General features: G+C 36.8%; 1 protein-coding gene across 7 annotated transcripts in view; it reads left to right on the top strand.

Annotated features, from left to right (window-relative positions):
• The window catches only part of LOC309821276 (uncharacterized protein), a 49,907-nt gene that overhangs the window by 22,784 nt on the left and 8,184 nt on the right, over positions 1-18,939 (top strand). For 6 of the 7 annotated variants that reach the window (XR_014296586.1, XR_014296587.1, XR_014296588.1 and 3 more), the window contains exons 10-11: positions 13,954-14,089; positions 16,220-16,279. The gene's annotated coding sequence lies outside the window, so the exon portion shown is untranslated. The remainder of the gene's footprint in view (positions 1-13,953; positions 14,090-16,219; positions 16,280-18,939) is intronic. The other variant, XR_014296591.1, reaches the window with a different exon arrangement.

The raw sequence follows: 18,939 nt of genomic DNA, 5'->3' as shown, positions 1-18,939 counted from the left end.
CTGGGGGTACAAAGGAAAAGGGAAGAGATGGTGTGAAAGAAAGTCCATGGATATTGTTGCATTCAGCGTTTAATGGAGCTCTGATGGAAGTAGGCCACCCAGTGTTGATGGTGAAAACAAGGAAACTGAGAAGGTGGTTCAGTCCAGTGGGAAGTTGGAGGCCAGAGTGTGTGATGACTTAGTGAATCCCAAAGGTGGTAGAGTCAAAACAACATTTCCCCCAGCTTCTCCCATAACAGAATATTTGCTTCTGTGGTTGCTCTGTTACACTCCTCAGAGCAGGATCTTGCCCTGACTGCTCTAGAAAGCCACATCAAAAGAGAGCTTGAGCAGGCGCCTGTAAGAGACCAGAGGTAAAAATAGCATCCAGGAGCAGAATGGGGACAAGCTGGCCTAGCAGGCCTGGCAAAGGTCACGTGTCTCCACATTCCTGTTCTCTCATTCCTATATCACTTAACCCAAGGCTTCCTTTCACTTTCCATTCTCTATGTGTCCCCTTTTTGTGCCATCCCCAGACTGCTATGGGGTCCTGGAATTCCAAGAAGCAAGCCGGGAAGAGGGATATGTGGAAAAATAAGAGATTAATCATTTCCAAAGAGAAAACTGGTGCCTTTAAGGGAAGCTCTCAAGTTAGGAAAATAGCCTATTGGTTGAAAGAAGGAGTAAGGGATCTTATAGGAGGCTTTGTAGAATGTTCAACTGAGAAAAGACTATTTCAAAATTTACCCTAAGAGCCCCAGGAATTAAGACTTAAGGTCAAAAGGTCAGTGAGAAAATCATAAGGCTGATATAGGTCCAATGCTGTCATTTACAAAGTGCTTCCATGCACATTGTTCCCAACTGATTATCACAACATTGCTGTGCTCTTGGCAAGCCAGATGCTCTCTCAAAGGATGAGTCTGAATATTAGGGAAGATAACAACTTGTACAAAGTCAGGCCCCAAAATGTTGCCTCCAAAACAACCTATATTGCTTCTACTATCTCACATCACCACCCCACCCCATGGACACGACCCACTGCCCAGCTCCACCAGTTTAAATTCTTGTGGAGGAGAGAGAAGGGATTAGAAGTGTCCCCAATTCTGATTTACTTCCAATGAGCTCTCCTCAGAGGGCTATGTTTTTTGAGGATTGGCTTTAGGAAGTGACATCCCAACAGTTGTGGACCTGAGACCATTTGCTCCACAATGAAAGGAGCAAAAAGGATATCAATGGGAGAGGCCTGGGTTGAACAGCAAAACCTTAGCTCTTAAAGTTCCCACTTTCTCTTCCTGCCACTGAGTTGATGCTGAAAGATAAGACAAGAAAAAAAATGAGAAGTGGGACTCATTTCTTATACTCCTTATTCTAAGCAAGCAGCAGACATTCATTAATGAGTAAAGTGACATTCTATATTGATAAAGTTGAGTCCTGTATTGTTTCCATGTTATTTATTTGTAAAGTAGATATGTTTTCTGCTGATTCTCCTTTGTCAAAGAAGAATGACAAAGAATTCTTTGAGAAGAATCTTTCTCAAAGAATGGGCTTACTGCCTTTGGTCCTCAATTGGTATTTCAGATAGTAGTCCTCTACTGTAAAGGGGCACAGAAACTCACATTTTCTGGAACATGTTTGCTCCATTCTATAGGATTCTGCTCCATGAATAGAATCTGTATCAGAGGCTCAACATTGCTCTCTGGGTCAGCCCAAACACAAGAGAGAGGCTTGGCCAGGTAACACTATAATGGGAAAGCAGCTGCTGAACAAGCATTGAAGGCCTCTTCTCTTCATGTGCCCTGAACTCTCTTTATGATCCAATCCATGACCCATGAATCACAGCGTTTGGATTTTAACCTGGAACTCTTTACCACATCTAGGTAGATGGTCTGTGAACTTTGGATAGAAACTCTAGTCTCCACTATACCCCTTGTCCACCCAACCAGTTTTCCTAGTCAAATGATGTGCTAATCTCTCCTGAGAATTCCCATTCCTGTTATCTCTCCATTCCAATAATTGATTTAGAATAGTGGGAGTAGGAAAAGGAAAAATAAGAGTCAAGTTAGTCTCTTTTGTGGGCTGAGCCGAGTTCCCTTACCTGATTAATGTCTCTGCTTTTATTCAAACATTGGTAATTATGCACACCACTGGGTGCAGTAACAAGACAAAAAGGTGACCCCAACTTTGTACAAAAGTAAAAGATGGAACCAAGGTCCCCGGACTCACTAAAATGCAGAAACAACCAGCCAAAGTTCTCCATCATCTAAAACGCCCTACCACCTCAGGAAGCTGAGCACAGAGACTACCCACTCCAGTCTGGAGTTCCAGACCTGCATCACAGAGCTATGGAACAGTCACAAAGGGTTCTGGAATGTGGGGGAGGGGAAAATGAGGAAGATGAACCCAATCCCCATCCCCTACTATCTAACCTAGCAGATCCCATCATGGCCCCTATATCTCTCCTGGTTTTTCCATTTTCTACCAACAACTTTTCAACCTTTTTTATATATATGTGAACTGATTACTTTTGCTAGGCACACTTTTATGCCTTTCATGTGTATTTACTCATTTAATCCTCATTATAATCCTATTGTTTAAATACTATTACTGTCCCCATGTTAACTATAAGGAAACTAGGGAACATAGAATTTATGTTATTTGCTAAGGTTACACTGATAGCAAATAGCAGAGCCAGCATCCAAGCTGGGAACTCCAGCTCCAGTCACATTCTTTACCACCAAACTGTGTTGTGTAAAATATCATGGCAGTCTGTATCAACAGTCCAAATCAATGCAGTCAGACTTACCTCCATTTAGCACTTTGCACAGGATTTCAAACATACTCTTAATTGATATCCTTTCACCTGTGGCTCAGAACACTGTTCGAAGGCGTGAGACTCTGAGAGGAGGGACTTGCCTAGGGTCACAAATGTTAAGGAGCAGAGACAGATTTGAGCCCATGGCAGATTAGGGTACATTATTTTCTTCTGCATTTCTCAGAAGACAGGAGGAAACTGAGGCCAGGAGAGGTTAAATGAGTAACACTGTCCTGTCTCCAGCTGGTCCAGCTTGGCACTCTACATGTGATTGTTGCTAAACTTGTATAAAGTCCTAGTTAGTCCTTGTCTCTGTATTGAACATTTAGGTGAAACTTGACTCTTCAGACTCCTTGGGGGAGTCTGGGTTCTTGACGGCACTCATGCAGGTGATAGGAGATTTTCTTACAGTCCAGGCAGATGCTATAGGAAGATAAGAGAATTAGGGAGATGAATGAGGCAGAGGGTGAGCAGGACAGAGGCTCTCTGTGAATTAGGGGATCTGGTAGGAGTGACTAGTGGACACGTTACCTGTCCTTGCAGCTCACAGTAACTTTTGGGGAAGAGTGAACAGCATCCACTTAGTGCTATAGGCTTAAGAGTTTCCATCAGCACAACTGGGTTCAAATCCTAGCTCTGCAAGTCACTGAATGTGCGCCCTGAATAGATCATTCCATCTCTCAGGGTCCTGCTTTCTTTGTTTGTAAAATAGTGTTGATAGTATGACTGCTCACCAAAATGACTGTTTCATTAAGTAAGGTCGTCTATTATTTACCTTATAGGTGGCATAAAAGTTGCCATCAATACATTTTATTTCTCTTCCCTACATCCTATCTTTGTTGAACTCTTCCCTTGATACTGATCTAGGGTAAGTATCAGTGAGATATTACTTCTTTGCAAAAGAGAAATGAAATGAAAAATAGTGTTTTTTTTCCTAAGACCACTTCATGACTGAAAAAAAGCTGTGCATATGTAATACATACAACTGGATGAGTTTGGAGATAACAGTGATGCTTTCTTTGAATGTCTTCTTAGTGTTGGGTGGTTTTATTAATCTTGCATGACTGGCAACAAGGCCTAACTTAGATATATTCAACAGAGAGAAAAGAACATTGGATATACAGGCAGAATGACTGTGAAAGAGAATAAAGATGTATTATGTACTGATGAGCAAGGATAAGAATGACAGGAAATTCATCAGTGGAAGTAATGCAAGTCAGAAGACAGTGGAGTAACTTCTTTACAGTACTGAAAGAAAAGAAAAAAGAATAACTGTCCATCTAGAATTCTTGGTGCATCAGAAATACATTTTAAAAACAAAGGTGAAATTAAGATGTCTTCAGACCTACAAAAGCTGAAAGAAAATTTATCACCAACAGACATGCACTACAAGAGAGCTTAAAGAAAGCCCTGCAGTTGCAAGGAAAATAGAGGAGATGCAATCTGGATCTATAGGAGAAAAAAAAGCATATAGATAAATACAAGACTTTTCCCCTTTATTTAAAAATCTCTTCAGAAGATAATTGACCTTTTAAGGCAAAAATAATAACAATGTAGTGAGGGTTTTCTAGCATATGTGTAAGTAATATGTATAACTTACTGTTTCTGCATAAGAGTGATACAAAGGCAAGGAGAAGATAAACGGAAGTATATTCTTGTGTGCTTCGTAAACTGTACCTAAAGTGGTACAATAGTTCCTGAATATAGTTTAAAATAAGTTAAAGATGTATGCTATAAATGTCTGGTTAAGAATACAAGAGCAAAACAGAATCATAAAAGAAATGCTTGATTATTCCAAAAAAGACTGAATAAGAGAAAAAAAATAAATTGACCAAAAAGAATGAATAGTAAGTTGATAGATTTAAACACAAACGTATCATTAATAGTATTAAATATAAATGATCCAAATGACCCAATTAAAAGCCAGAGATTTTCAAATTGGATAAAAAAACAATGCCCAACTATATGTTGTCTATAAGAAATTCATAAAGACCAGATTGATTAAAAATAACAGAATGAAAAAATATACCATGTGAACACTAATCCAAAGAAGGAGTAACTATATCAGGCAAATCAGATTTCAGAGCATGGAATATAACCAAGGATAAAAAGGGTCATTTCATAATGATAACGGGGCCAATTTATTAAGGAAATGAAATAATACTAAATTTTTATGTACCAAATAACAGAGCTTCCAAATGCATGATGCAAAACTGATAGACCTGCAAGGAGAAATAGACAAATCCAGAATTAAAAATATTTTAATAGCAATCTCTCAGTAATTGGTAGAACACGTAAAAAGAAGTTCTTTGAGAATATTGTAGAACTAAAAACACTCAGCTAGTTTGACCTAGTTGACAGTTATAGGACACTTCACCAAACATTTCTCTTACGTGTGCATGGAACATTTACAAAGACAAATCACATTGTAAGCCATAACATTGAGAGACATAACCTTAGTTTATACTCTGATTAGCATGAACCTACTGAAAAAAATCAAGAGGCAAAGGAAGAAATCTAAATAGGTACTAAAATGATTATATTAAGTAATGATTGTTAACTTTCTGGATAGTGGTATTGTGGTTGAATTTTTAAAAACCCCTCTATATTTTTTAGAGATATATAGTGAAATATTTATGGTTGGAAAGGTACTGTATCTTCATTTGCTAGTATTTTGCCCTGACAAGAACCATAACTATAGGGTTGAATAGAAGTGGTGAGAGCAGACATCCATATCTTGTTCCAGATCTTAGGGGAAAAACTTTCATTCTTTCACCATTAAGTATTGTGCTTGCTGTCGCATTTTCCTAGATGACCTTTAGCAGGTTGAGGAAGATCTCTTCTATTTCTAGTGTGTTGAGCATTTTTATCATGAAAAGGAGATGAATTTTTAAAATGCTTTTTCTACATCAATTGATATGATCATTTGATTCTTATCATTTATTCTATAAATATCATGTATTACATTGATTTTCATATGTTGAGATAACCTTGCATTCCTGGGTTAAATCCCACTTGATCATAGTGTGTAAACCTATTTTATATGTTGCAGGATTCAGTGTGTTACTATTTTCTTGAGGTTTTTGCAATATTCATAAGAGATATTGATATATTTCCTTTCATTGTGGTGTCTTTATCTGGTTTTGGTATCAGGGTACTACTGGCCTTATAATTACAGTGGATTAGGAAATGTTCCCTCCTATTTTACTTTTAGAAGAATTTGAGAAGGATTGGTGTTCATGCTTTCAACATTTGGTAGAATTCACCAGTGAAGCATCTGGGCCTAGACTATTCTATGTGGATTTTTAAAAATTAGTAATTCAATCTTTTACTTGTTATAATTCTATTCAAATTTTCTATTTATTCTTCAGTCAGTTTCAATAGTTTGAGTGTTTCTGAGAATTTTTTCTGTTTCATCTAGGTTATCTAATTTGTTGGCATAGGTTTTTCATAGTATTCTCTTAAAGCCATGTTTATTTCTGTTCAGTCAGTGGTAATAGTCCCACCTTCATTCCTAATTTTAGTAATTTGAGTCCTTTTTTTAATCAGCCTAATTAAAAGTTTCTCAGTTTTATTGATCTTTTTAAGAATGAACTTTTGGTTTCATTGACTTTGTTTAATGTTTTTCTGTTCTCTATTTCTTCTGTAATCTTTATTATATCCTATGATTTTCTTGTTTTACATTTAATCTGTTCTTTTTCCTCTGCTTTTTAAGGGAGAAGGTTACATTATTGATTTAACATCTATCTTTTTAAAAATAATAAAAAAATTTTTTATACAGCAGGTTCTTATTAGTCACCCATTTCATACACATCAGTGTACACGTCAATCCTAATCTCCCAATTCATCACACCACCACCACCACCCCCCGCCGCTTTCCCCCCTTGGTGTCCATATGTTTGTTCTCTACTTCTTTATCTCAGTTTCTGGCCTGCAAACCAGTTCATCTATACCATTTTTCTAGGTTCCACATATATGCGTTAGTATACGATATTTGTTTTTCTCTCTCTCTTTTTTTTTTTTTTTGCCGTACTCGGGCCTCTCACTGTTGTGGCCTCTCCCATTGTGGAGCACAAGCTCCGGACATGCAAGCTCAGTGGCCATGGCTCCTGGGCCTAGCCACTCCACAGCATGTGGGATCTTCCCGGACCGGGGAACGAACCCGTGTCCCCTACATCGGCAGGCAGACTCTCAACCACTGTGCCACCAGGGAAGCCCTCTTTTTTTTTTTTTAACATCTTTATTGGAGTATAATTGCTTTACAATGGTGTGTTAGTTTCTGTTTTATAACAAAGTTAATCAGTTATACATATGTCCCCATATCTCTTCCCTCTTTTGTGTCCCTCCCTCCCAGCCTCCCTATCCCACCCCTCTAGGTGGTCACAAAGCACCAAGCTGATCTCTCTGTGCTATGCGGCTGCTTCCCACTAACTTTCTATGTTACCTTTGGTAGTGTATATATGTCCATGCCACTCTCTCACTTTGTCACAGCTTACCCTTCCCCCTCCCCATATCCTCAAGTCCATTCTCTAGTAGGTCTATGTCTTTATTCCCATCTTGCCCTTAGGTTCTTCATGACCTTTTTTTTTTTTTTCTTTTTTCTTAGATTCCATATATATGTGTTAGCATACGGTATTTGTTTTTCTCTTTCTGACTTACTTCACTCTGTATGACAGACTCTCGGTCCATCCACCTCACTACAAATAACTCAATTTCGTTTCTCTTTATGGCTGAGTATTATTCCATTGTATATATGTGCCACATCTTCTTTATCCATTCATCTGTTGATGGACACTTAGGTTGCTTCCATGTCCTGGCTATTGTAAATAGAACTACAATGAACATTTTGGTACATGACTCTTTTTGAATTATGGTTTTCTCAGGGTATATGCCCAGTAGTGGGATTGCTGCATCGTATGGTAGTTCTACTTTTAGTCTTTTAAGGAACCTCCATACTGTTCTCCATAGTGGCTGTATCAATTTACATTCCTGCTTGTAAATTTTGGAGATTAATCCTTTGTCAGTTGCTTCATTTGCAAATATTTTCTCCCATTCTGAGGGTTGTCTTTTGGTCTTGTTTATGGTTTCTTTTGCTCTGCAAAAGCTTTTAAGTTTCATTAGGTCCCATTTGTTTATTTTTGTTTTTATTTCCATTTCTCTAGGAGGTGGGTCAAAAAGGACCTTGCTGTGATTTATGTCCTATAGTGTTCTGCCCATGTTTTCCTCTAAGAGTTTGATAGTGTCTGCCCTTACATTTAGGTCTTTAATCCATTTTGAGTTTATTTTTGTGTATGATGTTAGGAAGTGTTCTAATTTCATTCTTTTATATGTAGCTGTCCAGTTTTCACAACACCACTTATTGAAGAGGCTGTCTTTTCTCCACTGTATATTCTTGCCTCCTTTATCAAAGATAAGGTGACCATATGTGCGTGGGTTTATCTCTGGGCTTTCTATCCTGTTCCATTGATCTATATTTCTGTTTTTGTGCCAGTACCATACTGTCTTGATTACTGTAGCTTTGTAGTATAGTCTGAAGTCAGGAAGCCTGATTCCTCCAGCTCCGTTTTCCATTCTCAAGATTGCTTTGGCTATTCGGGGTCTTTTGTGTTTCCATACAAATTGTGAAATTTTTTGTTCTAGTTCTGTGAAAAATGCCAGTGATAGTTTGATAGGGATTGCATTAAATCTGTAGATTGCTTTGGGTAGTAGAGTCATTTTCACAATGTTGATTCTTCCAATCCAAGAACGTGGTATGTCTCTCCATCTATTTGTGTCATCTTTAATTTCTTTCATCAGTCTCTTATAATTTTCTGCATACAGGTCTTTTGTCACCTTAGGTAGATTTATTCCTAGATATTTTATTCTCTTTGTTGCAATGGTAAATGGGATTGTTTTCTTAACTTCACTTTCAGATTTTTCATCATTAGTGTATAGGAATGCAAGAGATTTCTGTGCATTAATTTTGTATCCTACTACTTTACCAAATTCATTGATTAGCTCTAGTAGTTTTCTGGTAGCATCTTTAGGATTCTCTATGTATAGTATCATGTCATCTGCAAACAGTGACAGCTTTACTTCTTCTTTTCCAATTTGGATTCCTTTTATTTCTTTTTCTTCTCTGATTGATGTGGCTAAAACTTCCAAAACTATGTTGAATAATAGTGGTGAGAGTGGGCAACCTTGTCTTGTTCCTGATCTTAGTGGAAATGGTTTCAGTTTTTCACCATTGAGGATGATGTTGGCTGTGGGTTTGTCATATATGGCCTTTATTATGTTGAGGAAAGTTCCCTCTTTGCCTACTTTCTGCAGGGTTTTTATCATATATGGGTGTTGAATTTTGTCAAAAGCTCTCTCTGCATCGATTGAGATGATCATATGGTTTTTCTCCTTCAGTTTGTTAATATGGTGTATCACATTGATTGACTTGCATATATGAAGAATTCTTGGATTCCTGGGATAAACCTCACTTGATCATGGTGTATGATCCTTTTAATATGCTGTTGGATTCTGTTTGCTAGTATTTTGTTGAGGATTTTTGCATCTATGTTCATCAGTGATATTGGCCTCTAGTTTTCTTTCTTTGTGACATCTTTGTCTGGTTTTGGTATCAGGGTGATGGTGGCCTCGTAGAATGAGTTTGGGCGTGTTCCTCCCTCTGCTATATTTTGGAAGAGTTTGAGAAGGTTAGATGTTAGCTCTTCTCTAAATTTTTGATAGAATTCACCTGTGAAGCCATGTGGTCCTGGGCTTTTGTTTGTTGGAAGATATTTAATCACAGTTTCAATTTCAGTGCTTGTGATTGGTCTGTTCATATTCTCTATTTCTTCCTGGTTCAGTCTTGGCACGTTGTGCATTTCTATCAATTTGTCCATTTCTTCCAGGTTGTCCATTTTATTGGCATAGAGTTGCTTGTAGTAGTTTCTTAGGATACTTTGTATTTCTGTGGTGTCTGTTGTAACTTCTCCTTTTTCATTTCAAATTTTATTGATTTGAGTCCTCTCCCTCTTTTTCTTGATGAGTCTGGCTAAGGGTTTATCAATTTTGTTTATCTTCTCAAAGAACCAGCTTTTAGTTTTATTGACCTTTGCTATTGTTTTCTTTGGTTCTATTTCATTATTTCTGCTCTGGTCTTTATGATATCGTTCCTTCTGCTAACTTTGGGTTTTGTTTGTTCTTCTTTCTCTAGTTCATTTAGGTGTAAGGTTGAGATTTTTCTTGTTTCTTGAGGTAGGCTTATATAGCTATAAACTTTCCTCTTAGAACTGCTTTTACTGCATCCCATAGATTTTGGATCTCGTGTGTTCATTGTCATTTGTCTCTAGGATTTTTTGATTTCCTCTTTGATTATTTCCGTGATCTCTTGGTTATTTAGTAACATATTGTTTAGCCTCCATGTATTTGTGTTTTTTATGTTTTTTTCCCTGTAATTCATTTCTAATCTCATAGTGTTGTGGTCAGAAGAGATGCTTGATATGATTTCAATTTTCTTAAATTTACTGAGACTTGATTTGTGACCCAAGATGTGATCTGTCCTGGAGAATGTTCCATGCACACTTGAGAAGAAAGTGTAATCTGCTGGTTTTGAATGGAATGTCGTATAAATATCAATTAAATCTATCTGGTCTATGTGTCATTTAAAGCTTCTGTTTCCTTATTTATTTTCATTTTGGATGATCTGTCTGTTGGTGTAAGTGAGGTGTTAAAGTCCCCCACTATTATTGTGTTACTGTCGATTTCCTCTTTTATAGCTGTTAGCAGTTGCCTTATGTATTGTGGTGCTCTTACGTTGGGTGCATATATATTTATAATTGTTATATCTTCTTCTTGGATTGATCCCTTGATCATTATGTAGTGTCCTTCCTTGTCTCTTGTAGCATTCTTTATTTTAAAGTCTATTTTATCTGATATGAGTATTGCTACTCCAGCTTCCTTTTGTTTTCCATTTGCATGGAATATCTTTTTCCATCCCCTCACTTTCAGTCTGTATGTGTCCCTAGGTCTGAAGTGGGTCTCTTGTAGATGACATATATATGGGTCTTATTTTTGTATCCATTCAGCAAGCCTGCATCTTTTGGTTGGAGCATTTAATCCATTCATGTTTAAGGTAATTATCGTTATGTATGTTCCTATGACCATTTTCTAATTGTTTTGGGTTTGTTTTTGTAGGTCCTTTTCTTCTCTTGTGTTTCCCACTTAGAGAAGTTCCTTTAGCCTTTGTTGTAGAGCTGGTTTGGTAGTGCTGAATTCTCTTAGCTTTTGCTTGTCTGTAAAGCTTTTGATTTCTCCATCGAATCTGAATGAGATCCTTGCTGGGTAGAGTAATCTTGGTTGTAGGTTCTTCCCTGTCATCACTTTAAGTATATCATGCCACTCCCTTCTGGCTTGTACAGTTTCTGCTGAGAAATCAGCTGTTAACCTTATGGGAGTTCCCTTGTATGTTATTTGTCGTTTTTCCCTTGCTGCTTTCAATAATTTTTCTTTGTCTTTAATTTTTGCCAATGTTCTTATTATGTGTCTCGGCGTGTTTCTCCTTGGGTTTATCCTGTATGGGACTCTCTGCACTTCGTGGACTTGGGTGGCTATTTCATTTCCCATGTTAAGGAAGTTTTTGACTATAATCTCTTCAAATATTTTCTCAGGTCCTTTCTCTCTCTCTTCTCCTTCTGGGACCCCTGTAATGCGAATGTTGTTGCATTTAATGTTGTCCCAGAGGTCTCTTAGGCTGTCTTCATTTGTTTTCATTCTTTTTTCTTTATTCTGTTCCACAGCAGTGAATTCCACCCTTCTGTCTTCCTGGTCACTTATGTGTTCTGCCTCAGTTATTCTGCTATCGATTCCTTCTAGTGCAGTGTTCATTTCAATTATTGTATTGTTCATCTCTGTTTGTTTGTTCTTTAATTCTTCTCGGTCTTTGTTAAACTTTTCTTGCATCTTCTCGATCTTTGCCTCCATTCTGTTTCCAAGGTCCTGGATCATCTTCACTGTCATTATTCTGAATTCTTTTTCTGGAAGGTTGCCTATCACCACTTCATTTAGTTGTTTTTCTGGGGTTTTATCTTGTTCCTTCATCTGATACATAGCCCTCTGCCTTTTCTTCTTGTCTGTCTTTCTGTGAATGTGGTTTTTGTTCCACAGGCGGCAGGATTGTAGTTCTTCTTGCTTCTGCTTTCTGCCTTCTGAGAAGTGGTGCTTTGTTCTTCTCATACCAGGAGGCACGTGATGTTGATTTGTCCCATTATTGTTGACGTAAACTTTTAATCACTTGGTTAAGATGGTGTCTTCCAGATTTGTCCACTGCTGGTCTTGGGGTGTGTCCTGCAGAGGCAGAGGATGGCTGTTGCTCTCTCTGGGGTCCTAAAAGCTGGTGGCAGAAATATCAGAGAGTGTTCATCTACTTGAACTCTTGTTGGAGGCAGACATCTTGCTTGGGTCATTAGCCTATCTTTGTCTTTATGTAGGTTTTTATAGCTATAAATTTCCATCTAAGTACTGCTTTACCTGAACTCAAGTTTTGGTGTATTGTGTTTTTGATTTCATTCGTCTAAAATTTGTTCAGAAAGTCAACATCACTAATCACGAGGGAAATGCAAATCAAAACCACAATGAGATATCACCTCATACCTGTCAGAATGGCTGTAATGAAAAAGTCTACAAATAACTAATGTTGGAGAGGATGTAGAGAAAAGGGAGCCCTTGTACACTGTTGGTGGGAATGTAAATTGGTGCAGCCACTATGGAAAACAGAATGGAGATTCCTCAAAAAACTAAAATTAGAACTACCAAATGATCCAGCAGTTCTATTCCTGGGCATATATCTGGAAAAAACAAAATACTAATTTGAAGATGCATGCACTCCAGTATTGTCTTTTCATTTTGTTGATAGTTTCCCTTCGCTGTGCAAAGGCTTTTAAGTTTAATTAGGTCCCATTTGTTTATTTTTACTTTTGTTTTCCTTGCCTGAGGAGATAAATCCAAACGAATATTGCTAAGACTTATGTCAACACGTGTACTGCACCCTCAGTGTTCATAGCAGCACTATTTACAACAGCCAAGACATGGAAGCAACCTAAGTATTCATCAACAGATGAATGGATAAATAAGATGTGGTGCACGTGTGCAAATGTGCACACACACACACACAAAGACACACACACACACACACACAATGGAATATTATTCACCCGTAAAAGGAACAAAATTATGCCATTTGCAGCAATGTGGATGGACCTAGAGAATATTGTGCTTAGTGAAATAAGTCAGAGAAAGACTTATTGTTCACTTATTATGTGGAATCTAAAAATTATACAAATGAATGTATATGCAAACAGAAATAGACTTGCAGATAAGGGAAACAAACTTGTGGTTACAAAAGGGGAGAGGGAATAGGGGAAGGACAAATTAGGGGTTTGGGATTAATAGATACAAACTACTATGTGTAAAATAGATAAGCAACAAGGATATATTCCATAGCAAAGGGAGTTACAGCCATTATTTTGTAATAACTTATGATGGAGTACAATCTGTGAAAATAATGAATCACTATGCTGTACACTCAAAAATAATATAATATTGTAAATCAAGTATACTTCAATTTTTTAAGTCAGTATACTAACAACAACAACAACAATGGCAGCAGCAACAACAACAAACCCTGGGGAGAGGGTGGAATCTGATTTCCAGAATTGCCACATAATATTATATTTTAAATATAAATTTTCTACAAAATTTTGAGAATTCCTTTGGAATGTGGCACTGGTAATTTTATTTTTAAAAGGTGATTATTAAGTGAGGCCAGTGTTAAGGACCATTGTACTATACCATATTGTCTCAAAGACCCTATCATTCCTTTGTTTTAATTTTTAGATTCCACATATATGTGAAAACATACAATATTTGTCTTTCTCTGACTTATTTTACTAAGCATAATACCCTCCACATCCATCCATGTTGTTGGAAATGGCATAATTTCATTCTTTTTTATGGCTAAGTAATATTCCATTGTATTATATATACCACATCTTCTTTAACCATTCATCTTTTGATGGACAGCTAGGTTGCTTCCATATCTTGGCTACTGTAAATAATGATACTAGGAACATTGGACTGCAGTACACTCTTTGACATAAGTCTTAGCAATATTTTTTTTGGATTTATCTCCTCAGGCAAGGAAAACAAAAGTAAAAATAAACAAATGGGACCTAATTAAACTTAAACGCCTTTGCAGAGATAAGGAAACCATCAACATAGCAAAAATACAACCTACTGAATGGGAGAAGATATCTGCAAATGATATGTCTGGTAAGGGGTTAACATACAAAATAATTCAGATCATCTCATCCATATGTAATGATATTCTTCATTAATGACATCCTCATTCAAGATAAAGTCACTGCAGTGGTGGTACAGAAGTCAAGCAGGAAGTGAACCTCCGAATCTTCTCCAAAAACTTCCCAAGGGCTGTTTTCATTCAGTTTTAAATTAGAGTATGGCAGTGTCCACATTAATCAATCTGGTGGTTTAATGTGTTGGTTCTTCTTTCTGTTATTCCTAAATTTGGTTACTTCCACACCTTTTAGGTGTACTTTTTGCTACTTTTAAGTCACCTTCTTTGCTTTCCCATGTCCCACACCAGTGTAACCAAGATACCTGCCTCAGGAATTCTCAGTAAGAATAGTGAAAATAGCCCTATTTTCTCCAAATGAACTGCTTTGGATTGGAATCAGAAGTTCACAAAACCATGGAAACTCAGAATTACAGAACCATGGAATTTTGGAACTGAAGGCACAAGGGAGCTCAAGACAGTATAATTTCTTATCTTGAAGTTAAAAGGACTTTTTTTTTGGTCTGATGATAGAGAATATTTTACCTTATATATACCCTTATTTTAGAAATGTGTACATTTCACATAACAATAAACATGCCTATATTTCTTCATTGCTTATATTTACTGAATGTTATATTGTAGTGAGTTTTCCCTTTTTATTGCCTGGTGATCTCTCTCCCTTTTAATGAACTCTATTTTGTCCAGTGTAAGAAGAGCTATATAACAGCTTTCTTTTGATTAGTATATGAATGATATATATTTTTTCTTTCCATTACTTTCAGTATTTCTGTATCTTCTATTTAAAATGTATATCTTTGAAGCAGACCCCTTAACTTAGCCCCTCAGGGTGTGCCCTGTTGAAGGAAGAGAGGAACTTCAGGTGAGGAGACTAAAGTGGGAAAAGATTTGAAAGTGTTGGCTAGCAATGGGGAAGAGATACAGAAGTTAGGATGAGTCTGTATTTGTGAAAGAGACGAGAAATAAGAAATACAGCACTTCGGAAAGAAGTGGTACAAGAGCTGCAGAGAAGGAAATCCACATGAAAGGGAATCTTGGGAAGCAAATGGTTCTCTTTTTTACAACAGGAGAAATTAACATTAATGGGGCAGGTGAATAGAGGGAAATACAATAACTAAGTGAATAATGAAAGATATATCAACAAAAGTAAAAAATGGCAAGATAAGGTTTTGGAGGAAGGTGAAGTATCTGGCTGGCCAGAGCAGAAGATGGATGGTTGGCAGGGCTAGAGTGATCTAAGTCTAAATCCCCCAGTGAAAGAATTTGTACTGTAGCCCTGTGTGTTTCCTTAGGACCCCAGACAGATTCCCAACCCTGTGCCCAAGATCTACGGCTGGAAGAGAAATGTACAGTAGCATTTATGTAGGAGGTGGATCCAAAGGCTAAGAAAAACTAGGTCCTGGCTGTTACATGTGGGCTCAAGATGAAGGTGAAGAGGCAGCCAGAGTGAGCTGTGCAACCTGAGCACCACAAGGCCTGTCATAGGCTGCTTGGTACTAACACCTCCAAATCTGTCCCTTAAATCATATTTCTCCAAAAATGAAGAAACTTTCAAAACTAGCCTTCTCAAAGCAGTGCTTCGTTATCCTTTCCTTGTCAAGAATGTTTAGAAAATGTTAGACGATTAGACTAAGAGGGAATAGCATTTGCACTTGGGAACAGAAAACATGGGTTCATGGTAGCCTCTGCAGTTATGAGCCTTCTGGATCTTATTTCTTGCACTATACAATGGGGACCATAATGCCAACTCCATACCCTGTTGTAAATATCAAATAAGAAAATGAATATAAATGTCCAAAGTGGCACATTTATATACTATGAGCAGTTATAATTGTTCATTTAAAATTCTGGATAATACAGATTTTTAAAAATTTATAACCTTGTATATTCAACCTCTCAGGAGCCTCAGAATTGGGATATACTATCCCTTGAATGAGAAATATTCTTGTTTGTCCTCTTTCACTAACTAACTCTTAGGCCCAACGTTGGAACTTCTAGAAAGGCATTGCTGAAGAGCCTTCAGCCTTCTCTTTATTCTGGATTATTCTGGTTTCCCTTTCTCAACCTAATATCCACTCTTTTTACAGAAGATCCTGTTATTCAAATATTTTTTGGACTAGGACAAGCAATTGAGGTTTTCTGACAAGGTAATGTTCTTCTCCTACAAATACTTTTGCCCAAACCTTACCTTACCTCTGAGAAGGTACAATGAGATGATACTTCTAAAAACATACCTTTTCACACACTCTTTTTACCTCCCCTTGGTGCCTTACTGCATGTCTCTTGAAGGCCCAGTTGGTTTGCTCCTGTGATATGGGCTGAATTGTGTTGAATCCTTCAACAGCTCTGTAACTCTCTCCTCCATGTAAACTTACAAGTAGGAGGATAGCCAAAGAAGGTCTCATGTGAGAATATTTTTACCAGAATTTTTACATTGCTTATTGTAAACAAATCTGGAATTTATTGATTATGGAGCACCTCTTAGAGAACAGAAATTAGTCTTGTAGATCCCCTCTCTGCATGACTGGTGGAATATAAAAACTAAGAAGCTCTAAACTTAAATAGCTCCCTAGAGCTGACTTTTACAGCACATGTCCAGCACACACAGTGAACACTCATCTCTAGCTCTGAAGCCAGAATACATCCCAGTACAAAAATCTATTTTTTGGAGGTGCATATGATAGTTTGGACCCTTCCAGAGATAGATGTTATGCTTGCTTTTTTGCTTGTATCCTTAATTCATCATTAGTAAAATTTGCTGTTAAGTAAGGTGCCTAATTTCTCTGAATCTGCTTTGACAATTTGACTTCTGTTGTGGTATAATAACTTTTGATTAGAACTGTGCCATTCAACCAGCTTTTAGGGTGCTTCTGAAATTACTATAAATTGTTAGACTCAGCTTCTCATTATTATCTTCTTTTCTTCCATATTTTCAATTATCTCAGTTCTTAAAAATTACTTGTTCTTGCCTTTTTCTGCTATATATGATTCCTTAGGATAATTATGTATTTTGATGGAAATTTTTCATTGTTTTTACCTAAGTTATACAGGAGATGGACCATCCTTTGATTTGGTCCATCATATTCAAAATACTGAAACTAGAATCAAACCACTTTTTGATTTCTTAATTGAGCTGCTTGTTCCCTTCTCATATCACAAGAATAGGAAGTTCCTCACATGTTCTCATCAAGAACAGTGATGCCAGAGTGGTCCGTATGGTATGTAAAGATGCAGGATGGTACCCTGAAGCAAGCTGGATAGATCTCCAGAGACATAGTTTAAAACCACACTCTGAAAATAACAGAGCAAATGGAAAAGACCTGCTCTCCATTGAGTCTTCAGTTCTGGTAACTGAACTCAAAAAGATTGTGCCCTGTTCCAACCTCAACTCCAGGCTCAACCAGAAAAAGGAAACAAATATTTCTGATTCAGGTTAGTTTGTCTATAATTATATCTCATTGCCTGGAGAAGTGTTTTAAGACTGAGTGCATACTGTTGAGTTCCTAATTGAAAGGGAAATGATACTGAGTTCCTGTACTGTACTTTTTAGGCAGCTTTACCCAATCTATATTACTTCCTTCTTTCTGCTAGCTTTGGGTTTAGGTTGTTCTTCTTTTTCTAGTTCTTTAAGAGGAAAAGTTAGGTTGTTGAATTAAAATCTTTCTTCTTGTTAAATGTAAGTATTTACAGTTATAAATTGTCCTTTTAGCAATGCTTTTACTGTTTCTCATAAGTTTCAGCGCATTGTGTTTTGTTTTCATCTGTCTCAATATATTTCCTAATTTCCCTTGCAATTTCTTCTTTGACCCATTGGTTGTTTAAAAGTATGTTGTTTAGTTTCTACATATTTGTGAATTTTTCAGTTTTTCTTCTGATATTAATGTTTAGTTTCATTCCATTGTGATTTGAAGGATACATTGCATAATTCCAATCTTTTAAAACTTATTAACAATTGCTTTGTAGTCTAACATATGGGGTCTATCCTGAAGAATGTTCCATGTGCACTTGAAAAAAAATGTACATTCTGTTGCTGAGAGGAGTATAGGTGTCTGTTGTGTCCATTTGTCTATAGTATTGTTCAAGTATTCTGCTTCCATACTGATGTTCTGTCTGGTTGTCTTATACATTATTGAAAGTGGATTATTGAAGTCTACTATTATTGTAGATCGGGCTACTTCTCTCTCTAATTCTAATAATATTTGCTACATACAGTTTGGAGGTATGTGATTTGGTGCATATATGTTTATAGTTATTATATCTTCTTGGTGAATTGATCCTTTTATCAATATGTAGTGTCCTTTTTTGTCTCTTGTAACAGTTTTTTTTGGCTGCGCCACACAGCTTAAGGATCTTAGTTCCCCAACCAAGGATTGAATCCGTGGTCTCAGCAGGGAGCACGGAGTCCTAACCACTGGACTGCCAGGGAATTCCCTCATGTAACAGTTTTTGACTTAAAAGTCTATTTTGTCTAATAGTAGTATAGCCAACCCTACTCTCCTTTAGTTACTTTTTACATGAAATACCTTTTCCCATAGGTATTTGTGTTTTTTCTTACCCCTGTGAAAAATGGAAAAATGATAACAGACAATAGATTTTTATGATAAAATATACCATACTTGCAAAACTGTATATACAATATACAGTTAATATGGTTAAAAATTTAGTATCCCTCTGAATATAAGATGTCATCAAGTATAATACATATTGTATTTTATGTACCACTAAAAAAGAAAAAATTATACCAATTAAACTGACACAATGATTTTTTTGTCATTTTGAATTTTTTATACGTATTAAATTTTTTTTC

This window comes from Grampus griseus (genome assembly GCF_964374135.1).
Source record: "Grampus griseus genome assembly, chromosome: 3".
NCBI lineage: Eukaryota > Metazoa > Chordata > Mammalia > Artiodactyla > Delphinidae > Grampus > Grampus griseus.
This window is presented reverse-complemented; position numbering and strand designations above follow the sequence as displayed.